Source organism: Protomyctophum bolini (genome assembly GCF_963924005.1).
Source record: "Protomyctophum bolini genome assembly, chromosome: 17".
In the NCBI taxonomy this organism is placed as follows: Eukaryota; Metazoa; Chordata; class Actinopteri; order Myctophiformes; family Myctophidae; genus Protomyctophum; species Protomyctophum bolini.
This window is the reverse complement of record NC_137878.1, coordinates 27,745,395-27,768,069: the sequence shown is the minus strand read 5'-3', so window position 1 is coordinate 27,768,069 and position 22,675 is coordinate 27,745,395.

Here is a 22,675-nt window from a genome sequence, read left to right as displayed (position 1 = left end):
TAGTCTTTGTTATGACTCGGAGACAGGGATTGAACCCTGACCTCCCGGTTTCAGAGTGGACACAAGGCCACTGAGCTGGAACTTCAAGGTGGCCGTGATTTAATTTGTTTTTATCTCCACAACCTGACAGCAGTGTAGCAGTTTTTTTTAAAGAAAGGTGGGGAGGTTATGATGTAAACCTCCGTAATCCCTCTCTGAGGGACCGCGAAACACAACCAGGCAGTGATGGAAGAAACTGTACTCACAATGTTTTACTTAAGTAAAAGTATCAATACTGCAATTCTACTGTAGCTATACTCTTTTACAAGAGTCCTGTATTCCAAATGTACTTGAGTGAAAGTGCAAAAATATTGGCATTAAAAATATACTGTTAGAATACCAAAAGGAAAAGTACTCATTGTGGAGAATGTCCCAATTTCCAAGTTCAAGCCCGAGCTTGCTATTTTCAAATGGCCGAAATACAATACCAGGAAGGCTGAAGTTGTTAGTTTGTTTACTGTTTTGTAATGGTAACCAAAATACAAAGTAACTAACTAATGATTTGATATAATTGTAGTGGAGTGAAAGTACAAGGTTTTCCGCTGAGATGTAGTGGGGTAGAAATAAAAGTATTGAAATTTGTAAATGCAGAAGAAAGTAAAAAAAAAAAGAAATCCAAATTAATGTAAGTACAGTATTTGAGTACATTATACTGCTACAACCAGATGGCAAATAATTCATGGAAGCGATGGCACGCGCTTTGCTCACTGAAGAGAGTGTCTTTCTTGTCGTGAGAAATGTGAGAAATCTGTGAGACAGAATGGTGTCAAAGCGCATCGGAGGGTAATGAAAACAAACAGTGGAGAGATCCAGGTGGGGGCAAAATCACTTTTCTAGCACTGTAGACACAGAGGGCGTTTTTTCTCTCTTTTTTTTGGTAACACTCAGCACTCAAAGCGGAGCCGCGTCGAATGTAAAACAATTTGTGTCTGTAGAGGACGTGTTCCGTTCTGGCAAGACAAACATGTTTTGACTTCTTTTGAAGTACGCTGCAGCTCTTTTAGAGTAGTAGACGATGACTCTGCAGGGGAAGAGGGGAGAGGGGAGACAGACAGACAGGCAGACAGAGAGACAGGCAGAGAGAGAGACAGACAGACAGACAGACAGACAGACAGAGATAGACAGCCAGAGAGAGACAGACAGACAGACAGATAGACAGCCAGAGAGAGACAGACAGACAGACAGATAGACAGCCAGAGAGAGACAGACTAGACAGACAGAGAGAGACAGGCAGGCAGGCAGGCAGGCAGGCAGACAGACAGAGAGACAGGCAGTCAGACAGATAGACAGCCAGAGAGAGACAGGCAGTCAGACAGACAGGATAGACATGTTCACATTTGCCCTGCAGAGAAGCAATGATAATGACAAATGTTAAGTAGGCGTGAAAATGCTACTCCTGCCTGATGTGTGTGTGTGTGTGTGTGTGTGTGTGTGTGTGTGTGTGTGTGTGTGTGTGTGTGTGTGTGTGTGTGTGCGCGCGCACATGCATGCTTGCGTGAGCGTATAGGGCACTATAGGCAGTCAGTGTGTGTTGTGTATTTCAAGCCAGTGAGGATTGTAGTGTAATGCTGTCAGTTCATTCCCCGTGGCATATAGTTTCCACACAGGTACACACACGCACGAGCACACACGCAAACTTGTCACACTTGCTCTCCAAGCAAGGTGTGCAGCATGCAGCTCCTATTGTGTGTGTGTGTGGGGGCGCATGTGTTTGTGATAGTGTGTGTGTGTGTGTGTGTGCACACGCGCCAAGGTGTGTGTAGGTTGATAAAGTTTATCAGCTCATGGCACGTTGCTGCCAGCCAGCAACCACTGTAGCGAGAGGAAAAGGCCAAGCTGACATGGTGTCGGATGTGTGTGTGTGTGTGTGTGTGTGTGTGTGTGTGTGTGTACACACAATGTGTACGTACGTGTGGTGGGCGAAATATAATGCAAGTACTGCTAATGACTCTTCCCCCCCCCCCCCCACACACACACACACACACACTAGCTTGACTGAGGGAATTTTAGGTCAATTATGGCTTATACTGTACAACAACAAAGTACTCCCACAAGTCTTCTTCACTAATTTCACTAATTTCAGTAGGCTACACACACCTTTAACCTGATGAAGATGCTTACCGAATATTGTACCCAATAAATATATATATATATATTTTTGTTCTTAACTCCTTTTTTTAGTGGAAAAAGGATTAATCGGACCTCAGACTTTGAACGTCTCTGTTTTCTATATAGGCAAAGACAATTACATGGACACAAACACTGCATTAAGAGGATTAAACTTGGCGAAATGGCCTTTCTGTGTGGAGTTTGCATGTTCTCCCCGTGTCCCCTATAGGGTAGGTAGTGGTACCCTCACATCAAAAACATGCAGTAATCCTGGTCTCTAAACTGCCTCCCCCTGGCCAGCCGGGGCGCCTGATGGAGGGGAAAGGAACTGTTTGGAATAACGTGTTCCTTTCCACGCGCTGACCATTTCATTAATTAAAGACCACACCTCTACTGAGGATTCCATGAACCTAGCATCCCTATTCTGGGCCTGTCATAAGAGGCCAACATTCTCACAAAGCAGAACAGCTTGTAGACTCGGCTATTTTTGGCGAAGCTATTTGGTGTAGGGGGAAGAAAGAGAGAGGGGGGGGGGGGGGAGGAGGATAGAACCCTGGGGAACTCTGCTCAACAAGTGGTTAGCGCAGATGAGGTGAAGCATAATTCCTACTTCGTACGTACCGGTATGTGGGTTTTGCGTGGCAAAAATAGAACAGACCTGTTATTTTTGTCGCACGACGTACTATAAATTAGGCTTAAGGGCGCGGTGAAGACAAGACTGGGGGTGAGGGTGTGGTCTCGCTCTGCTCTGGAGCTATTGATATCCAGACTCCAGAGCTGGACATCAATAGCAAGAGAACCACTTTTTCATCTCCGATGCCAGAGAACGGCTGACCCACACTATTACTGTCCAACATTTGGTTTGTTTGTCATAATAACCGAATGTTTTAGAGGCACCAGCAGGGTGGTTACATCTCTACACCAGATGTAAAACCTGGAAAGGGGAAAATGAATAGAGAATAGTGTGGTAATACTCTCGCCAAACAGCCGCTCAGACGCCCTTGAGCAAAGCACTTGATTCTCAGAGTGCTCCTTGTGGCCAATATATATCGCCACTGTCGGCAGAAAACCTCCTATCTCTGTATTCTAACTTTTTCCATGTGTTTTTGTGATTTCTACCACAACGGCAGACAAAAGTAGCAGATCCAGAAGCCCGTAGCTTCAAGCTTGTAGATCTGCCACTTTTACTATCTTTGAATCCTGAAAAGTAACCGTTTTGAACAAATTGAACATTATGAGCTTTCCACCCGACAGAGATGATATATATGTAGTTGCAACTGTGTGTGTGTGTGTGTGTGTGTGTGTGTGTGTGTGTGTGTGTGTGTGTGTGTGTGTGTGTGTGTGTGTGTGTATTTAACAGTTATTCTTCATGCGTACATGTACGTATATTACACCTGTGTGAATTGAACGTAGGGGCACACATAGATAGCTGCGTAATAGAGCGGAGGCACACTCAAAAACATGGTGATGCATCTCGGATGCCTTTCTGTCACACTATATAGGTTACCATGTGCTCCCAGACATTGAGAGAACAAATCCAGTCCTGTTATCTCTCTCTCTCTCTCTCTCTCTCATCTCTCATCTCTCTCTCTCTCTCTCTCTCTCTCTCTCTCTCTCTCTCTCTCTCTCTCTCCATTTCTCCTGCCTCATGTTAATGCAAGTAAGGCATAAATGGAATGCTAAAATGTGCACTAGATGGCACTGTTGCTATACCTCATATCATCAGATGACAGGCACACACAGGCGCGCACACACACACACACACACACGAGCAAGCAGAGATTGGCAAATTCAACGCTAGCTAGGGCCCGAGAGCAGGAGCCAGTCTTTCGCTCACTCCTCTTTTCTCTTTCTTTCTCTCTCTCTCTCTCTCTCTCTCACACACACACACACACACACACACACACACACACGCACATCTCTCTGTCTCACATGCAGACTTACAGATACATTATTCCCGTTCCCATTCATTCATGGTAATGTATCGTAATGAGAAAAGCAGACAGTTACCCCACAACACTAAAGTCATTCTCACGGCAACCTAGTGATGGAAAAATAGAGCGTTATACAGGAGTTAGACAATGCATACACACACACACGCACACACACGCGCGCTGCAGTGTTATTTTCATAAAATGACTAAATGACTCTGCACGCAAGTATGATTTACTGCAGTAATATCTGCTTTGTTCAAATATATGTGGAGGCTGAAAGAGTGAGAGAGATGGTGACGGTGCTCATACTCTTTTATCAGCACCATCCTGCTACACGCACACGCACGCATGCGCACACACACACACACACACACACACACACACACACACGCATGTGTGCACGCAAAGCATAGCAGCACTCCTACTTTTAGCCACTGTGCAAACTCCTCTGGAGCAGTGGCGCGGTATATCCTCTTAAGCCCTAATATACTTTGTCGTACGACAAATACTGGAAAATACATTTACATGTCCATGTCATAGATTTTTGGGACAGGTTGATTTTCTTTTAAAGTGTACCCCCTGGAGGCTTATGCCTTTCTTATCTGAGTCCAAGGGAAGGTCATACAAATTATAATTAATAAAATAGTTAATCAATGAGACAATGACGGCCGTTAACAAGCCATCAACACTCAACACTGAACGACCCAGTCAAATCTCCCTGAGAGAGAGAGAGAGAGAGAGAGAGAGAGACTGCCTATTCAGCGTCTCAATGATGGTGATTGACACCCCTAGGGAGCGTTCTTCTTTTTCTTTTATCACTTGGGGATCCCTGATGAAGGTCGTTTAGACTGAAACGTTGTCATCTGAATAGAAAGTGAAAGACGGTGTGCGGGACCCTTTTCTTCTCATGATTCGCATTTGGTTGCCGGCTCCGACGCACCTGTCCTAGTAGGTGTGCACATTACAAGGCCTTTTGGCTCCGCCGCGGCGACGCACCTGTCCTAGTAGGTGTGCACATTACAAGGCCTTTTGGCTCCGCCGCGGCGACGCACCTGTCCTAGTAGGTGTGCACAAGGCCTTTTCGCTACGAAATCACTTGGGGAAGGTCATTCATTATTTCCCCCCAGACAGGTGGAGGGCATTCTATACCATACATTTTCTCCAGGGGTACACTTTTTGAAACGTGTGTGTGTGTGTGTGTGTGTGTGTGTGTGTGTGTGTGTGTGTGTGTGTGTGTGTGTGTGTGTGTGTGTGTGTGTGTGTGTGTGTGTGTGTGTGTGTGTGTGTGTGTGTGTGTGTGTGTGTGTGTGTGTGTGTGTGTGTGTGTGTGTGTGTGTGTGTGTGTGTCTTTTTCATGTCAAGGACCCCCAGATTGACACTAATTAGCCCGTGGACCCCCTTTTGAAAATCTATGCCAACCTGTTTAATTTCAAGGACCCCCATTTGACTTGCATTAGTCCACGGACCCGCATTTAATGGCATTTCTATCTCTGGATTCTGGAACCCCCAATTTATATTGTAAAATCAATGTTAATTTAAATCTGAGAGTGTACGAATGGAACCAAATGGACCCGTTAGGGTCCATTTGGTTCCATCCGTACACTCTCAGAGTTACAGACCCACTCTCAGAGTTACAGACCCATAAGGGTCCATTTGTTCCAAAGTATCATTTAGCTGGGGACCCCCTGGAACCCCCTCAAGGACCCCTGGGGATCCCCGGACCCCACTTTGGGAACCACTGAGCTAGGATATAACTGTGTTGCAGCAGAAAAATGTCAATAAATGGATGGATAAATTAGCAAGAGGGAACAGAATGCATGCAGCATAAGGATAGCCAACGTATATAATACATACAGTAATGCAAAACCAGTAAATATTATGTGCTGAACCGTAGCAATTCTGAGTCATATGCAATCCAAGAATGTACAATTTGTGCAGAAGATGTGCAAAGACATTTGACCCTAAAAAAATACAATGAATTGAAATGAAACTAGTGTGTGTGCTCTGTTGGTGAGCGTGTGTTTAAGGGCAGTTGACCTGGCAGTTTGGTCACTGTTCAGGGCTCTGTAGTGGCTTTGTGACAATGCAGGCGTTTGCCTGACCACAGTGACACAAACCGTGGTACTTTAGTACTTTGACCCTTTGAAGATTAAAAATAAAATAAACCTATGTTACTACGGTATATCAGCGGTGCATACACTTTTTCTTGATCAAGGATCCCCAGAATTTTATGCAGTTGGCTACCGACCCTCATCTGAAAATATTTAGTTTCAGGGTCCACTAGAAGCAAATATTTGAGTTAAAAATGTTTTTGCAGTTATTTTCATGGTTAAAAAATGTCTATGAGCTTGTACTGTATATCTGCATTTTGTTTAAATTGCAGACGCAATTTTTTTTATCTAAAACTCATACACATTCCGGAGTATGAGACCTGCGAGGAAAGGGATTCGGTGATGTAAATAGGTTTTCAATGTAATGGGTCCCGACCTAATGATGGTCTTTTAGATGGGTCCCAGGGACATTTTATGAGTCCTATATACTTCAAAGACATTAGAGTATAGTGCTGAGTACAGTATTGCATCCCAGGACCCCCAGAGGGTGACATGACTGCGTCCTTTCTCAATTTAGTGAGTCTTAGGATGCAGGATGTTGGCTATTTGCATCACTGGGGATTAGTCCTTTTCCTGCACGGTATAGAAGGATTTCAGGAATCAGGGTCTTCTGTCAAATCCTTACACTGCAGTGTTTGTTTAATAATTAAACTGTCAGGATGTAATAGACATTTTCTGATCTCAGGTCAGAATACTATATTTTGGAGTAGCACAATTAATTATTAAATCTACTCCACACAGGTCAGCAGCCAGCTGCATTCAGACCCTTGTAAACTTGTACAATGTGTGTACAATGTGTAAATAGGCCTGTGCTTGTGTTGTAAAAAATAACATTATGGTTGAATGTTGACCGAGTTTGACCGTGGCTACTTTTCAGTTAGTCAGCATATCAGCATCAAATATTGTGTTGATACACTGCTGATATCTGGAGGTGACTGCACTTATGTTTTTTTTTTCTTTTCTCGTTGCTAGACTTAAAACACCTTTTGATTTGTTGTAGTACCTTTCCAAGGCATGACATTTAATTGCACTAGATGGAATACCTCGGTAACACTTTCTGTGCACCACATGTATAATGCATAGATACAGTACCTTATGGGCTTTTTATTCTAATGTATTTACAGGTTACGGGCGGCGTGCCATAATAACCACACTCTCCACCGTGATGTAATACTTAATTACCTATAGCAGTTGTGAGTATTATAATTCAATTAATGCTATATGATGATGAAATACTATATTGTATTTCAGTCCAGTGTTATGAAGGCTCATAGTGTGTTCTGCGTGAAGGTACATATACTGCATTATAGATTTGGTCTATAACACTCGCGACACTATTTGCAAATCTGCAATAATGTTATGGCCGTGGTAGGCGTGCGTACGTGTCTCCCTATGGAAGCATTTGGTTCAACTCTTTTTGTTTTTTAGGAGACACAAATTACCCCTCATAATTCAATTCAATTTTCCTCCGAAAAACACAGAAAACTGTAGTCAAAGTTTAAATGTTGCCCGTTTATCATAATGTGGCATTGAAACGAGAACAGTTTCAGTGCACTGGGACCACAAAAGCACAACAACGTTTAACAGTATTGTCCCAAACCCGAGATGACCCTGGAAAATACCACCAAAGAAAAAGAAAAAGTGAGAAAAGTGTTCTTCAACTCAGCGTGGGAGAAAGAATCCTTAAATGAGTCACCACTGACTGTATAAGTAAAGTTTTTAAGTTAAATGAACCATCATTGTAAATAATTAATGTGTCCTGTCTGTTAATGTGCTTTGCATTATAGGCCAATTCGTTTAATTTAGTGGATGTATATCCTTACGTGTTAAAAGGTTAAGAAGAAAATAAGTTAATGAGGTCTCATAAGAACACCGAGTGGGCGGAGGTGGCTCAGGGGTAGAGTGGCTGGATGGTAACGGCAAGGTTCCCAGTTCGACCCCGGGCTCCCCCAGAGTTAGTGTCGAAGTTTCCTTAAGCAAGAAACTGAACCCCTAATTGCTCCTGATGTGCTGGTTGGTGCCTTGCATGTTTTCCGCCGCCATCGGTGTATGATTGTGTGTGTGTTACGAGAGAGAGAGAGAGAGAGAGAGACTGGTCGCTGTGCATGGTGGGCTTTAGACTGGATCTGCCTTCCCACACAGGCACTGTCTGCAGTGCAGACAGCAGAGCAGAAGCTCTCAATGTTTAACCATAATACAACTAAATATACAATAACTAAACAAATCTCACTTGAATTGGATTGCAATACTTGACAATACTTGACAATTGGGCACTGCTCAAGCAGCAGTGCCCTGGCCTCCACCCACATATACCGACGCCCCCGCCCGAGGTCTTCACCCACACCTACACACACACACACACACACACACCCTCGAGAGAAGGAACTGATCTAAGGATCTGAACATTCACTATTTGAATTATCAAACCCTTTAAACTTTAAAGACACACTCGGGTTAAAGGGTTTTAAGCTATTTGTTATTTTATTATTTGCTGAGGCAATAAAAATGAGCTCAACTCGTGAGCACGCCTACCTGATCAGGTGACTAGTCTCATGCACTCTTTACCTGATCAGAGCGGCTATTTAAACCTTTCTGCCTACCGGCTCTTTCCTGGCTTCTCTCCCGCTGTGCGGCCGTGCGCCGCTGCTGCTGTCTCCCTGCCTCGCTCACTGCTAACCTGCTGCTCATGAAGTTTTTGCAAATCCCACCACCTCCCCAGCATCCACCTGTATACAGGCTCTGGTTCTAGATCCCCCTGCATTGGGGGTCTTATTCATTCCCTATAATTCTACTTGACTTATAATTTAACTAAAATGTTAATGTTACAGGGAATGAATAGGGACAGAGCCCTGACGCCAATCTATGCTTCATATATCTATGCTCAATTATGCTCAATAAATATATATTCTAAATTCACTCTAAGAGAGAGATGTGTTGCGCCTCTTCTCTGTCAACAACTCTGTCAACAAGGTTTATTATGACATAGTTCAATGTTGAAAATGAGTGGGTTTTTATACTGTGTTGAGTGGAATCCCTTGAGGCTCTAGTGTGCCCCTTCTGCTTTCGCTCTACACTAAATATCTTTGCTAAAAATAGCCGATCAACCAAACAGCTCTATTGGGATATGGATAGTAATCAGCGTGTGTTTGTTCAGTAACAGGGTGGGCTCTCCAGCTCTTCCCAGAAAGGATCATACAGGATGGGGGAAGTGTTGACAAGGAAGTGAAGAGACAAAAATAGAACTACTACACTATAGTTATACAACACCTGAATCTTTTCTTACTGTTGATTAGAGCTGGAGAGACAGTCGGGGAACTCCTTTCATTGTTACAAACGCCCTATATCTATAGGAATTATTAATATCTGATCTTTTTTAAACAAAGCCAAAAAATATAATTTACACTACTTTACCTTTAGTCTCCCCCAAAGACATTGTTGCTGTCGCACAGATTATTATTATTATTATTATTAATTATTATTAACACCCAAACTCAAAGTGAAGCACAAAACTAGTGAAGCTTGCTTGATCGCCTATTTTCATGCATTACTATAAACTATAATACACAAAGGAATGGTTTTGGACAAGGTTTCCACCCGCCAGCAAAGATATAACAGCGTAGATGGGTCTTATTAGCATCCTGCTTGTGTGTTCACTTCACGGCTACCTACAGTGCTTTGCTTTCATACCTGACGACCCTCATTGCTATGGAAACCATATAAGCAGGCAGCGTATCTTCATATGGAACAAACACTTCACGGCTTCCCCTATGGCTTGATTACTTCTGCTTCTGTGTCTCACACTGAATGGAAATGTGTGTTCTACATTCATTTATGACCTGCCCCTTATACTGAATATATGCACTGTGCATGTGCACCAACCATGAGAACTGACATTTAGACACTGCGTGCGTGTGTGCGTGCGTGCGTTGCGTGCGTGGGCTTCAGTGTTCATCAGGTGCAGTCATTCAGCTTGTAAAGCAGTAAAACCATTAGTTTTCTCATGGACCCCCAGGGGTCAGTGGACCCCATGCGGTTTGAGAGTCACAAGCCTAGATATGGCACTGCTTTCTGGGGATGCTGCCTGGGATATGATGGGGTTCTTTGCAGATCCTTCTTCCCCCCCCCATTACCTGACCTCTTGCTGATTTAAGGCGCCTAGAGCAGGCGTCTCTTCTGGGTTTTTAAACAGCTGGTGGATGGAAATGACGCTCGCGCGCGGCTTCAACTTGCAGTGTCGGGAAAGCGTTTCAGTTTTTTTGCCGACGCTACAAGTTGAAGCCGCACGCGAGCGTCATTTCCATCCACCAGCTGTTTAAAAACCCGGACGAGATGCCTGCTCTAGGAGTTTGTTGATGCGAAGGTGTGCTTGTGCCCTTACTGAGCACCAAGGTCATCTTCAGTTGCCTTTGAGCGAGTGAAAGCCCTAAAAAACATATTGTGTTCTTGTGTAGCCACCTGTACCACTGTGGACTTATTGTTGTGTTGTGAAAGGTTAGGAAAAGCACTGTGGTGGACAAAGTACCCCCCAGAGTATTTCGTTACTCCTGGTCAAATATTACTCAACTACAAATGAATGTTGCTCTGTCAAATTTGTACTTTAGTTTAGTGCAGTACTGGTCTGGATCGGCAATTTTCAATAGCTGGGGACCTTTTCGGACCACAAACTATATCACTCATTCTCAAAGTGGGCTCTGGAGACCACAAGGGGTCCATGAGGGTTTCCCGGACCTCACTTTTAAATAGTCAATGCATTGAATCGGAATACAGTGTTACTAAAGCCTTGGCTTCATAGTGGTGTGGTGGAGAGACCCCTTGTTTGGAGATGCTGGTCTGGAGCCCTGCACTGACTGGGCCTACCCCAGGGGACGACACTCAGCCAAGGAGCTTCTGGGCTGTTTTGCTTCACGTGTCCTTTTTTCAGTCCACTGTAACCACACTGACACTTTGTGACCTGCAGGAGGGTTTGGATTATATTGGAACACCAACGGTTTTGTAAACGCCGTCCAAAATAGTGTCGGGAGGGTGGACTCCTTTCTTGCCTCTGGTCAATTGCACTGAAACAATATATCGTAGGTTGGCACTTCTTCTGTTCCAATTCTCGTATACACTGAGTCACGCAAACTCTTCTGTGTTTTTAAGATGTGTGGAACACAAACCAGAAGTTGATGTGGCCGAGGTTAGGGGAGATTTGTTGTTGCTGGCCCTTGTTGTATAGTGGAGCGTCCATGCCAGGGATAATATCCTGGCCGAGGCACAGTTGGCCCATGTAATTAAACTGTGTGAATAAACGGTTTGTCTTATACTCACTAACTGGCCTCCCCTGCTGCTGCCTGCGTCTCCACTCGCTGGGCATCCCTGATAAGGAGCTGCATTCAGCCCATTTTAATTGATTGGGGCACATTTTTGGAATGTTTTAAAATATTTTTTGCATTTTCAAAAATGTTGATAATAAGATCTGTATAAGCTCACAAACGCATTGCGATGCAAGACATTGTGAGTTGTTGCTATTTTAGCTATGTGTCATACAACAAATTATAGTTGTTAACTCAGTAAAACCGAGAAACTATCTGTGTCATTTTAGATTTTAGTGTTGGCTATTCCAAAAAATAGAAATCCCACCAGTGTGAACTGAGTGGTGGAACTCCGTATGGGGTTCCTCTGGGATCCCCGGAATTTCCAGACCCACAGGAGCGTGCCCTGGGTGCCGGTCCGGTTCTGGCGAGCTGCCCTGCGTCAAACGGTCGAGAAATGACCGCGTGGGGGTCCCCAGGGGGTCCCTGTACTGTACTGTACTGTAACACCCAAAATCATAATATACAGTTAATATGTGTGTTTGTGTTAGGCTGCGCAACAGTGACACTTGGTTGTGAAAACCAACCAAATGCTATTTTTGTGCTCGGAGTCTCGGACAGAGCCAGGGACACAGGGACAGAGCCAGGGACACAGCCACACACACAGCTCCGTATAGGAATGGTTGCACCACTCAAAAAGCCAGGCTTTTGCACACCTACAGGCGACAGGTGCGTATAGGAGAAGGACAGCCAAGTGCTCGACGTACTGAAAAACTCCAGTGTTTTAAGGGAACAGCAATGTTTCGGTCTAGTCGACCTTCATCAGGCGATCTTCCAGCGTAGCGTTGGCTATTTAAAAATAGCAGATAAACAAGCTCACACCACGTAACTTCGTGCCGTGCTGTGAGCTTGTACGTCTGCTACTATGATTTCCTTGTCTTTTGTGCAGTTGATTTACTTATTAGTTCACTTGTTATTTTAAGGGCAAGCTCTGACGGGATCTCTGCTTGGCCCAGACATTTCTTCACACTTCACAAACATGTTTAGCGAGAACTTATTTTATCCACACAGTTGTTCTTTCTTGATACTTGTAATACTGCTAGATGGCACGCACGCACGCACGCACACGCTCGCACACACACACACACACACACACACACACACACACACACACACACACACACACACACACACATTCACACACACACACACACACACATACACACACACACACACACACACACACACACACACACACACACACACACACAAACTCATAATTACTGTTAGGAGTCCAGGAGACTATCACCATATTCCTCTCTCTTTCATGCCATGTCTCATACAAGTGTCAGGAGAGTGGGCAGGTGGCCTCTTCCTGGAGCACGCACACACACACACACACACACACACACACACACACACACACACACACACACACACACACACACACACGCACACGCACACGCACAGCGTCACAATCAGCCAGACAGTGATGTGTGGGTGGCTGGCCTGGTCGGACGAGCAACATATTGTTGTTACATTCTGTGGGCTGTTGTGTGTTAAGTCGTGTCTCTTGGGTAAAAGAAGTACACTTGGGAAGCCAAAGGAGATGGAAGAAGTTGTCACTGTAGAAGTTATGTGCATTGCTAGTTTCGAGTTTGTGTACTTTCAGATATCAAAGGCTGTGTACAATACATTAGTTATAGTACGGCATCGAATGAGTTTGAGTGTTGACTACAATGGCGGACGTGTGAAGGTTGTGTATACATTTACTGTATGGTTGAAGGCAGTAACTCACTGGCATCTCAGTTGCTCAATTTCTGAATGCAGTCCTTCACTTGTCTGTTTGTTTCATGTCAAAAATCAAAGGCAATCAAGTCATTAAAACCGGTGTTTGATCTGAACGCCTCGACAGCCAGATCTGTGTTCATTTATCTCCGAGTGTGTACTAAATGTCCCCTCGCTGGGTTTCGCCGGGTACGCATTTTCTCATGTGAGACGGAATCATAAAATGTAGTTACTCTTATTCGTACTGTATGTCCGAGGAACTTTTCCATTTCATCGACACTGCAGCATACGAGTGACATCTTTGTTTTATTTAGTTGTAAATTATTCATATATTTTACAGGAATTGAGAGAGGTATACAGAACGGCTCAGCTGGGCGTTCCTACATTGGCTGCTTGTTAGATTTGAAACCCATCCCTCTTCCTCCCTCCCAACCCTCCCTCCTTCCCTCTCAACCCTCCCTTCCAACCCTCCCTCCCTCCATAATCTCCTATCTCCATTCGTCCATTTTTCCATCCATGCCTCCATACCCACCCCCCACCCCACCTCCCTCCCTCCTCTCCTCTCCTCCCCCTTCCCCACCCCAGGTTTCTTGGCAGTGCTTGGCAGTCGCCCACCTTGTCTAAATAGCAGGTTGATGTGTGTGTGTGCGTGTGCGTGCGCGTGCGTGTGCGAGCGCATGTGTGTGACTGTGCGTGCGTCTAGCAGTAGTCTAGACGTGGTTTCCTCTCCTGTGTTTGTCTTTCTCCTCAGGCCAGCTGATCTGTTCAGCCAGGAATGTTACTGCTACTACTGGGGCGCACACACATAGACACACACACACACACACACACACACACACACACACACACACACACACACACACACACACACACACACACACACACACACACACTGTAGTGCTAGCTGCATGCGGTACACATTGAGCTGTATACTGTATAGGCTACAACTCTTCGCTCATCTTTCTTTCTCTTTCACTCCCTTTCTGTTGAGTGACACAGCTTTCTTTCCTTCTTTCTTTCTTTCCTTCTTTCCTTCTTTTCCTTTCTCCTTCTCTAACCCCACCTCTACCACAATCCAAAGGGGTCTCTCTCTCTCTCTCTCTCTCTCTCTCTCTCTCTCTCTCTCTTTCTCTTCTTACCTTGATCACTTTCCTCTTCCATGCTCTGCTCCACCCCCCCACCCCCCCCCTCTCTCTCTCTCTCTCTCTCGTCCCCCCCTTTCTCTGTCCAGACAAAGTCTTCTTTCACTGGACCTCTGTTGGCAAGAGACCTCCACACCTACGTCTGGATCTCACTCTGTGTGTGTGTGTGTGTGTGTGTGTGTGTGTGTGTGTGCGCGTGTGCGTAAGTATGCCAAAGTAGTGCATGTGTAAGTATTCCTATTTACTAGATTGAGGTGGATGGGAGCAGTCCCTGGACGTGTTAAATAAAACATTGTGTGGGTTATTGTGTGGGTGTGTCCCCATGGCACTGCCAGGCAGACTGGCATCAAGGCTGCCCACCTCACAGAGAGGAGACAGATACATTTAGACACACACACACACACACATTCTGAATAGATGCCGCTATTGTGCCCTATGCTTATTTTTTATTTTCATTTTTGAAAAGATCTTGTCATATAAATTTAAATTTCTAACCACCTGTTGGACACTGTATGTGCGCACGCGCGTGCATGTGTGTGTGTGTGTGTGTGTGTGTGTGTGTGTGTGTGTGTGCTCGGTACATCTCTTGAGCCAGGGTTATTAATTGTGACACACAGAAGACTCGGGTAACACACAGGCCTTACTGTACATAGCAGCACTTTGCATTTAGATCTTTATTATCACTCTTATTGCCCTATAGACGGAGGTCTCCGCCCTATCAAATAATTACGCCTGACGCTCAGGACGGAGATTAATCAAAAGACGGAACATTACTCGTTTCATAACAGGCGCAGGCTTCATCTATACAGGCTGGGAGCATCAATTGACATTCGATGTCATAGCACAAATGTATAGCGTCATGTCACCTTGAAATGGGCTCTGAAGCTGCAAATCGCTGCAGGGCGACTGATTTAATGGTTCCCAAATGACGCATGGCGATCCAAGTGTTACCGTGAGAACCATGGGTTCCTTTATAGCATGCTAACTTTCCAGGAATAGAAAGCCTGCATTTCCTATTAGCTTAATTGGATTCCCCTGTTTTATTTTTTCCTTCTTTTTTGATTAATTTTTTTTATAAAATTCAAATGTTTTATAAACATTTTAACAACATAAATCTTGTATGGTGTGTCCCTGCCACAAAGTATCCTCAGATGGGGATCCGCAGTCGAAAACATAATTAATTTGGGGATCGTTGACATTAAAAAGTTTGAGAACCACTGGTATATATATATATGACTTTCTCCAGTATAGTTTCTATTAATATGGCGGTCACATCCTTGCAGTTGGCACCAGTGTAATTTGACCCCTGATCTGATATTTCACATTAATGAGAACGTCCTATGCCTGTTACCACAGCAACCCATGGAGATGATATCCCTCCCTGCTTTAATGGATTTATTTTCCTCCTTTTTTATCAGTAGTAAGTTTCTAAGTTCTAACCCTATATGTGGTTTATTTTGCACATAATGTGTCTAATCAGGCTGCATGTTCTATAATCTATAACCTCCCAACGTGTTACCACTTTAGCACCTTATGCATGACCTCATTTACGGCATGTACGTGTTGTGTGTATCATAATTACAGATCTTGTATATATATTGAAATCTAGCCCCTTGAGATGCTACAATACTACTACTGATAATAGCTTGAATTTATTTTGCGTCCTTCATGAACCCTTTGCATGAACAAATCGGACCCGTCTGAAGTGAGTGGTGCTGTTGGGGTGTCTGACCGTTGGTTGTCTGACCATTGGTTGTCTGACTATTGCTTCCCACTCTCACCTTCCCCAAAAAAGTTGTGTGTCCCTTCGTTCCTGCCTCTGATCTGCTATGTCTCAGCTAGCCACTCTCACAATGCGCATTGTAAGCTTGTAGATGGGCTATATTTGGGCTATAAGTGTTTAAATAAATAAATAAATCCAAGTTATATTAGTTAAAAACTTGACTCAGTCAGCTTTAAAACCGAGATCGGCATCGGACTCAAAATTCAGGCTCGGGCTCCATTTGAGATCTCAGTATTATATTGATAGCCTACACCTGGCCTGCAGGGCACCAAGCGCTCCATGGATTCATCTATTGTACCGTATATATTATCCATTCCTCCTCTCTGTCTCTCTCTCTGCACCATTCCACTCCACACCCGTCCTAAGGGTTCGTCTTTAAAGTTAATCTTAGTCATAAAGGGAAAAAAAGGGTCCCATATCATGCATGCACGCACACGTGCACACACACACACACACACACACACACACACACACACACACACACACACCACTCACCTGACACACATGCGTACGCATGCACTTACTGGCTCTTTTTTTTATTAAACGGATAAAATTCCCTTATAGTCGGCCTTGACAACGACCCACACTCTCTTGGAGAAAACCGCACAGAAACACACACACACACACACACACACACACACACACACACACACACACACACACACACACACCTTGAGACCAACCTCCCACCTCGCATGACTGCACAATTGGGCACAAAAAAGATGCAAAGGAAGGTGGAAACAAAGGAGTATAAAAGGAAGATTTTATGGAGTATGGAAAGGAGAAGAAATTATTAAAACCTTGCTGTGTAACTTTTACCTTCATTTTTCATATCGTCCCTGTCGGGTGGAAACCTTTATATGTCCAAACCCTTTCCTTTTTTATTATTATTAAAAAAAACACACCTGTGTGTTATCATCATACATCACATTCCGTGCTCAGCCAATCAATCAATGCATCTTCACTTTTCTGTCCTCACTTTTGGCTTCAATGTTTGTTTATACAAACACGAAAAGCTGGGCATAGGAGGGGCTATAGCGCTACTATTTAATATAGGCACTTTTGTACAGCCACTACTTTTGTAGTGTAGTGGTTCTTTTTTTGACAATAACCGCTCCACGTCAATGTGTTTTTTGACACCATGGATATTCAGGTATATGGGGATTTGCGTTTTTTTATCTATTCGTTTTCTGGGTTCTGCTGAGTCCTCAGAGACATGTGTGCACACTGATTTTAGAAGTCGATCAGTCCCATACATATGTGCCAGCGTTCGGATCTCCATATTTGCCTATGGGCTTATCAGTGGATTGGCGGTTCTGGAGGAACTTTACAGACTTCCAGGCGGACAGTATTTATAGTATAGGACACATTTATAATGTTGTATTCAGTTTGAATGTCAGACTACAGTTTGGTCTCTGGACATCAGCCCACAGTCATTCTGAACATCAAGTCACATTCGCTCTGGAGTCTGCGGACATTAGGCTGCATTTGGTCTGAATATCAGGCTAACGCAAACCTCTGTAATTTTCACTTCTGTTTCCATATAGTTTTCTCTGTCATTCTCTCTTCTACGTTCTCTCTCTCTCTCTCCTCTCACTCTCTCTCTTTCTCTCTTTCTCTCTCCATCTGGCGAACTTATCAGTCTGCTCTCTAGCTGTTGCCATAGCAACCAAAGCAAACACCGATTGCGCCTGCCACACAGCACAATGCCTCTCTGTCTCTCCCTCCTTCCCTCTCTTTTTTCCCCTCAGTCCCTTAATCCCTCCATCCCTTAGCCCCTCCCTCCCCTCGCTGCTGTTCTCTTTGACAACTCCCTCATTCCCTTCTTCGCTCTCTCTCTCTCTCTCCCCAAGTCCCACAGTCCCCCTCTCTGCCTCTTCTCTCTTTCCCTTCCTTCATCCTACCGATCCCCATCTCTCCCTGATGATCTCTTTTCCCCCAGCCATCTCTCTCTCTCTCTCTCTCTCTCTCTCTCTGCCAATCAGGGACCTAAGTTACATTTGACTCCCTGCTTCCTGCATGAGTTGGAAAATAGAACCTTGGTCCTTAAAAAGATTTGCGTAGCAGAGTTTGGGGGCACATTTGGCGTACAGAGATCCCCGGTATCACTGGTCATAAACCAATCTCTTTGTCTCTCTCTGTGTAGTTTGAACCCATGTCTCTCTGGCCTTGTTTGGGTGTCATCCTACTGTAGTTGTTCTGTTTTGCGAATGTCCTATCGCTGTTTCTTCTCCCCCTCCCTCCCGTCTGTTGTCATGGGGCCTCCTCTGTGGGTCAGCGTGGGACAGGGTAAAGAGGTACACCATGGGGTAAGAGGTAGCGATGTCCCAATCACGTTTTTTTTTGCTCCTGGTCTGATTCCGATCATTTGATTTTGAGTATCTGCCGATACCGATTTCCCCCAATCCGATATTTAGATTTTTATAGAACACTCATGCCATGTCACAATAATTCAAAATATAAAATCACAAGACAATATTATCACTAGTGATGTCCCGATCACGTTTTCTTGCTCCCGATGCGATTCCGATCATTTGAAAATGCCCCGATTTCCGATCACGTAGGAGTTTTGGCTATAATGTTTCCCCTCGTTCCTCAAACACTGGCCTCACTGGTGAGGTGAGCGGTCATCCTTTTCAGACGTGGACGTACTGATTCATTCCAATCAGTTCGCTAAAAAAGTTTTGTGGAAAAAAGTTTCGTTCAAAGGATCTGTTCATCAGTTGGTTCAGTGCTGGCAGGAACTGGCAGCAGGTATTTCTTTGAACGAATCGTTTGCACAAGCGCGCGCACACACACACACACACACACACACACACACACACACACACATAACACACACACACACACACACACACACACACACACACACACACACACAGTGCATGGGTGTACCCTTGAATGTTTGTCTGTTGCGGCTGATTCAGCATTATCTACAAATTGACCAGCCTGGAGAAAATGGCCTCTGATCACAATCGGAGGAAACGGCCCTCTCCTGCTCAGGGAGATCGCACAATATAACACTTCTCCAACGCAGCACAAACCTCACTGTTCAGTCATTTAAAGCCACAAGCCGTAACTTCAAAGGAGTAGTTCACCCAAAAAATGGATTTATCATAAATCATCAGCCTAATCCAAAAAAATAGACCTACAAGCTCGTAGCGTGCCACTCGGTGGCAAGCTATGAACTTGTAGATCTGCTATTTTTCAATAGCTAAATTATAACAATGTTTAAAACACCAGAAGGGGTTCAACCAGAACTTTTTTATTATGTATTGTATGTGGAACATTTACATTACCTGTCATTTTTTTCATTTTATTATATAACTGAACTACTCATTATCATTGTCGATAATATTCTGATGTTGTCATATACAAAAAAATGCCTAATAAAAACAGTATTAAAAAAAAAGAATCAACCAGAAGAAGACCAACATAAGGTCAATCAAATTCAACACCCAGAACAATAACCCAATTACAGTAGGTCGACAAACCAATTCAGGCAGTCGACTCCTTCACCTACCTCGGCAGCATTTTAGATAAGCAGGGCGCCACAGAGAGCGACGTCACAGCTAGAGTAGTTAAAGCTAGAGCAGCCTTCATCATCCTGAAGAACATCTGGTCCTCTAAACAGATAGCCTTGACAACCAAAGTGCGGATGTTCAATGTCAACGTCAAATCCATACTTCTCTACTTCTCTCTAGAGGACATTGCAAAGGATCCAGACATTCATTAACAGCTGTCTGAAGCACATTTTTAAGATCTGGTGGCCAAACAAAATCAGAAGTCAAGAACTCTGGAGGAAAGGGAGTCAGGAGCCAGTGGAGAAACAGATCCTATGTGAGAAAGTGGGGATGGATTTGGCCACACCCTGCATGAGGAAACCGTCAGCTAGTACAACGCGCCAGGCACTGACCTCGAACCCCCGGGGGAAGCGGAAGAGAGGGCGGCCTAAGAACACCTGGAGGCGGAGCTGAAGAGACAGGGAATCAGCTGGGGAGAGGCGGAAAGGACAGCCCAAAACCACATTGGAAGGAGAAGAGTCGTCACAAAAGTATCCATTGTACCTCTCCCCTCCCCACGTGCCGTGGACACCAAGCTACATCTCTAGATGCTACTCTGGAACTCAGCCCAAAAAAAGGTTATGTGCACCCCTGAAAATAAGTAATTCTTTGGGTGAACTACTCCATTATTGTCCTACCCGGGATTCAAACCCGGTGTCTCCCCATTCAAAAATTGGATTGCAGCTTTATCTGAGTGTAAAAATATATATTTATCAGGCTGGACACAGTGTGAACCTCTTCATCAAAGGTATCTGCACAATAAAATCCTAATCTCAGCGTTAGCTTGACTCAGTGAGTGACTCAAATGGACCTGCAATTTTGGTAAATGTTTACACAACAGAATGTGTGTGTGTGTGTGTGTGTGTGTGTTTCAAATCTTCCAATCTTGAATTTGTTGATTCACAACCATATGTCCTCCTCCTGTTACAGCAGATGGATAGAGATATCAGCTCGGAACGCTGCGTGTGTGTGTGTGTGTGTGTGTGTGTGTGTGTGTGTGTGTGTGTGTGTGTGTGTGTGCGTGTGTCTGTGTCTGTGTGTGTGACTTAAATTAACCACTTGAACCCCAGTGTCCCTAGGCGAACATTCGGCAAACATTCGAAGAACATAGCAGATCTAGAAGCTCACAACGTGTTATGAGCTACGTATTTTCACAGAATATATTTGGTGAAATATAGGGAAAAGGAGGGGCCAGTACTACAGACCCCTGGGGAACCCCGGTCAACAAAGTGTATACTGTATAGGACAGTGGTTCCGAAAATGGGGGTCGGGATACCCGCAGGTCCCCAAATAATTGTGAGGGGTGTCACTCCCCAGATGACTAGTTCAATGTGAAAAATAGTTTTCAACAGTAAACCAACATAATATACGTCTAGATACAGGGTATCTGCACATTTCTGAAGTTACAATTTAAGGACTTTTAAGACCTTTTTAATAACCAAATTAGAAAATGGCCGATCTGTATAGCTCGACTATTTTTACAATATTCATCTGTGGAGTCAATTTACAATTTAGGCAACATAACAATGTTTGTTTGTTTGTTTCAATTATGATTATTTTGGGGGATCACGACTTGAAACGTTTGGGAACCCTTGCTGTACAGGGTTGAAGTGGTTAAACTCATTTTGCTGTGTCGGTAGGAGATTCTGTTGAGTCAGAGGGATTATCGGCACTCTCGGAAATGGCCTTCAGGTACTTGTATTTAATTGGCATGGGTAGAAAACAGAACAACTCAACACATTTCAGCCCGAATCCCTGAAATCTCTCGAGCCTATATTGGAGAAAGTTAATGAGGAATATGTTTTTTAATATTGGCATGCTATCACTATCATGAGCAAGTCTGGAGAAAACACCTCAGAGTTTTGTAAGGACTTCCAGACATTGTTTGAGCGTATTAGTTTTAGAACAATGATTCCCCAACCGTTTTAATTTCCATGGCCCCCACAGTTTGATATGAACCTGTGCTGCCATCTTTACTGTAGTTGGGACATAGTTGTAATTACATCTCTCCACTGGGAGGAGGAGACAACGAACATAAAGCTCTAAAGGTTTCATGACATTAATTTTTAATTATTTTAGGTTGTATAACCTCAATTACACCCAAATAAACCTGAACTTTGAACATTCAGTGGATTTTCTGTCGTCTGGAGTTTTCTCTGGGGTTTGGTAGCCTTTTGAGCTGCAATGAAAACAGTGACATCTGTTGGTGAATCCCATTGACATATATGGGATTTGCAGGCTGTGACATCACAAACGGCAGGAAAATCAGAGCACTTGTTTGAGCCAGAAAGCTCCAGACCACAGAACGTCTAGGGTTCAGGGTTTTTTTGGGTGCAATTGAGCGCAGAAAACTTAAACAAATTAAGAAAAATGACAAAAACATGTATTTTAAGATCCCTATAAGATATACACACTGCATAATTAATTGTGCGGCTGTTGTTGTCGGTGTGCCATACAGCTGTCAGAGCAGCCTACACTACAATAACAACAATAATTATGTTGCCGTTTGTGGATAGGCAACTTTGTGTTCCACATTAACACTCCTTGGCAGCGTCCTGAAGCACTGAACCATATCAGATTGTGTTTGTGTTGGATTTCCGATTCTCATCAACCTTACATAATTCCACATAATTATGTGTGTGCATAAACTCACACTTACACTCCTGTGTGTTTGTAAGAGTCAATGCTTGTATGTGTTTGCTGTGTGTGTGTGTGTGTGTGTGTGTGTGTGTGTGTGTGTGTGGGGGAGAGAGAGAGCACTATTGCCTACTAGCGTCAGGCAGTGTGTGCCTGATGGATGTTGCAGGGGAGCAGGTTAATCTGTTGCTAATGTAGATGAATTGTTCATGTCCACTCAAAAAGTGTTCACATACACAGAAGTTGCCCCAATTAGAACCGAACCAGCACGCACACAC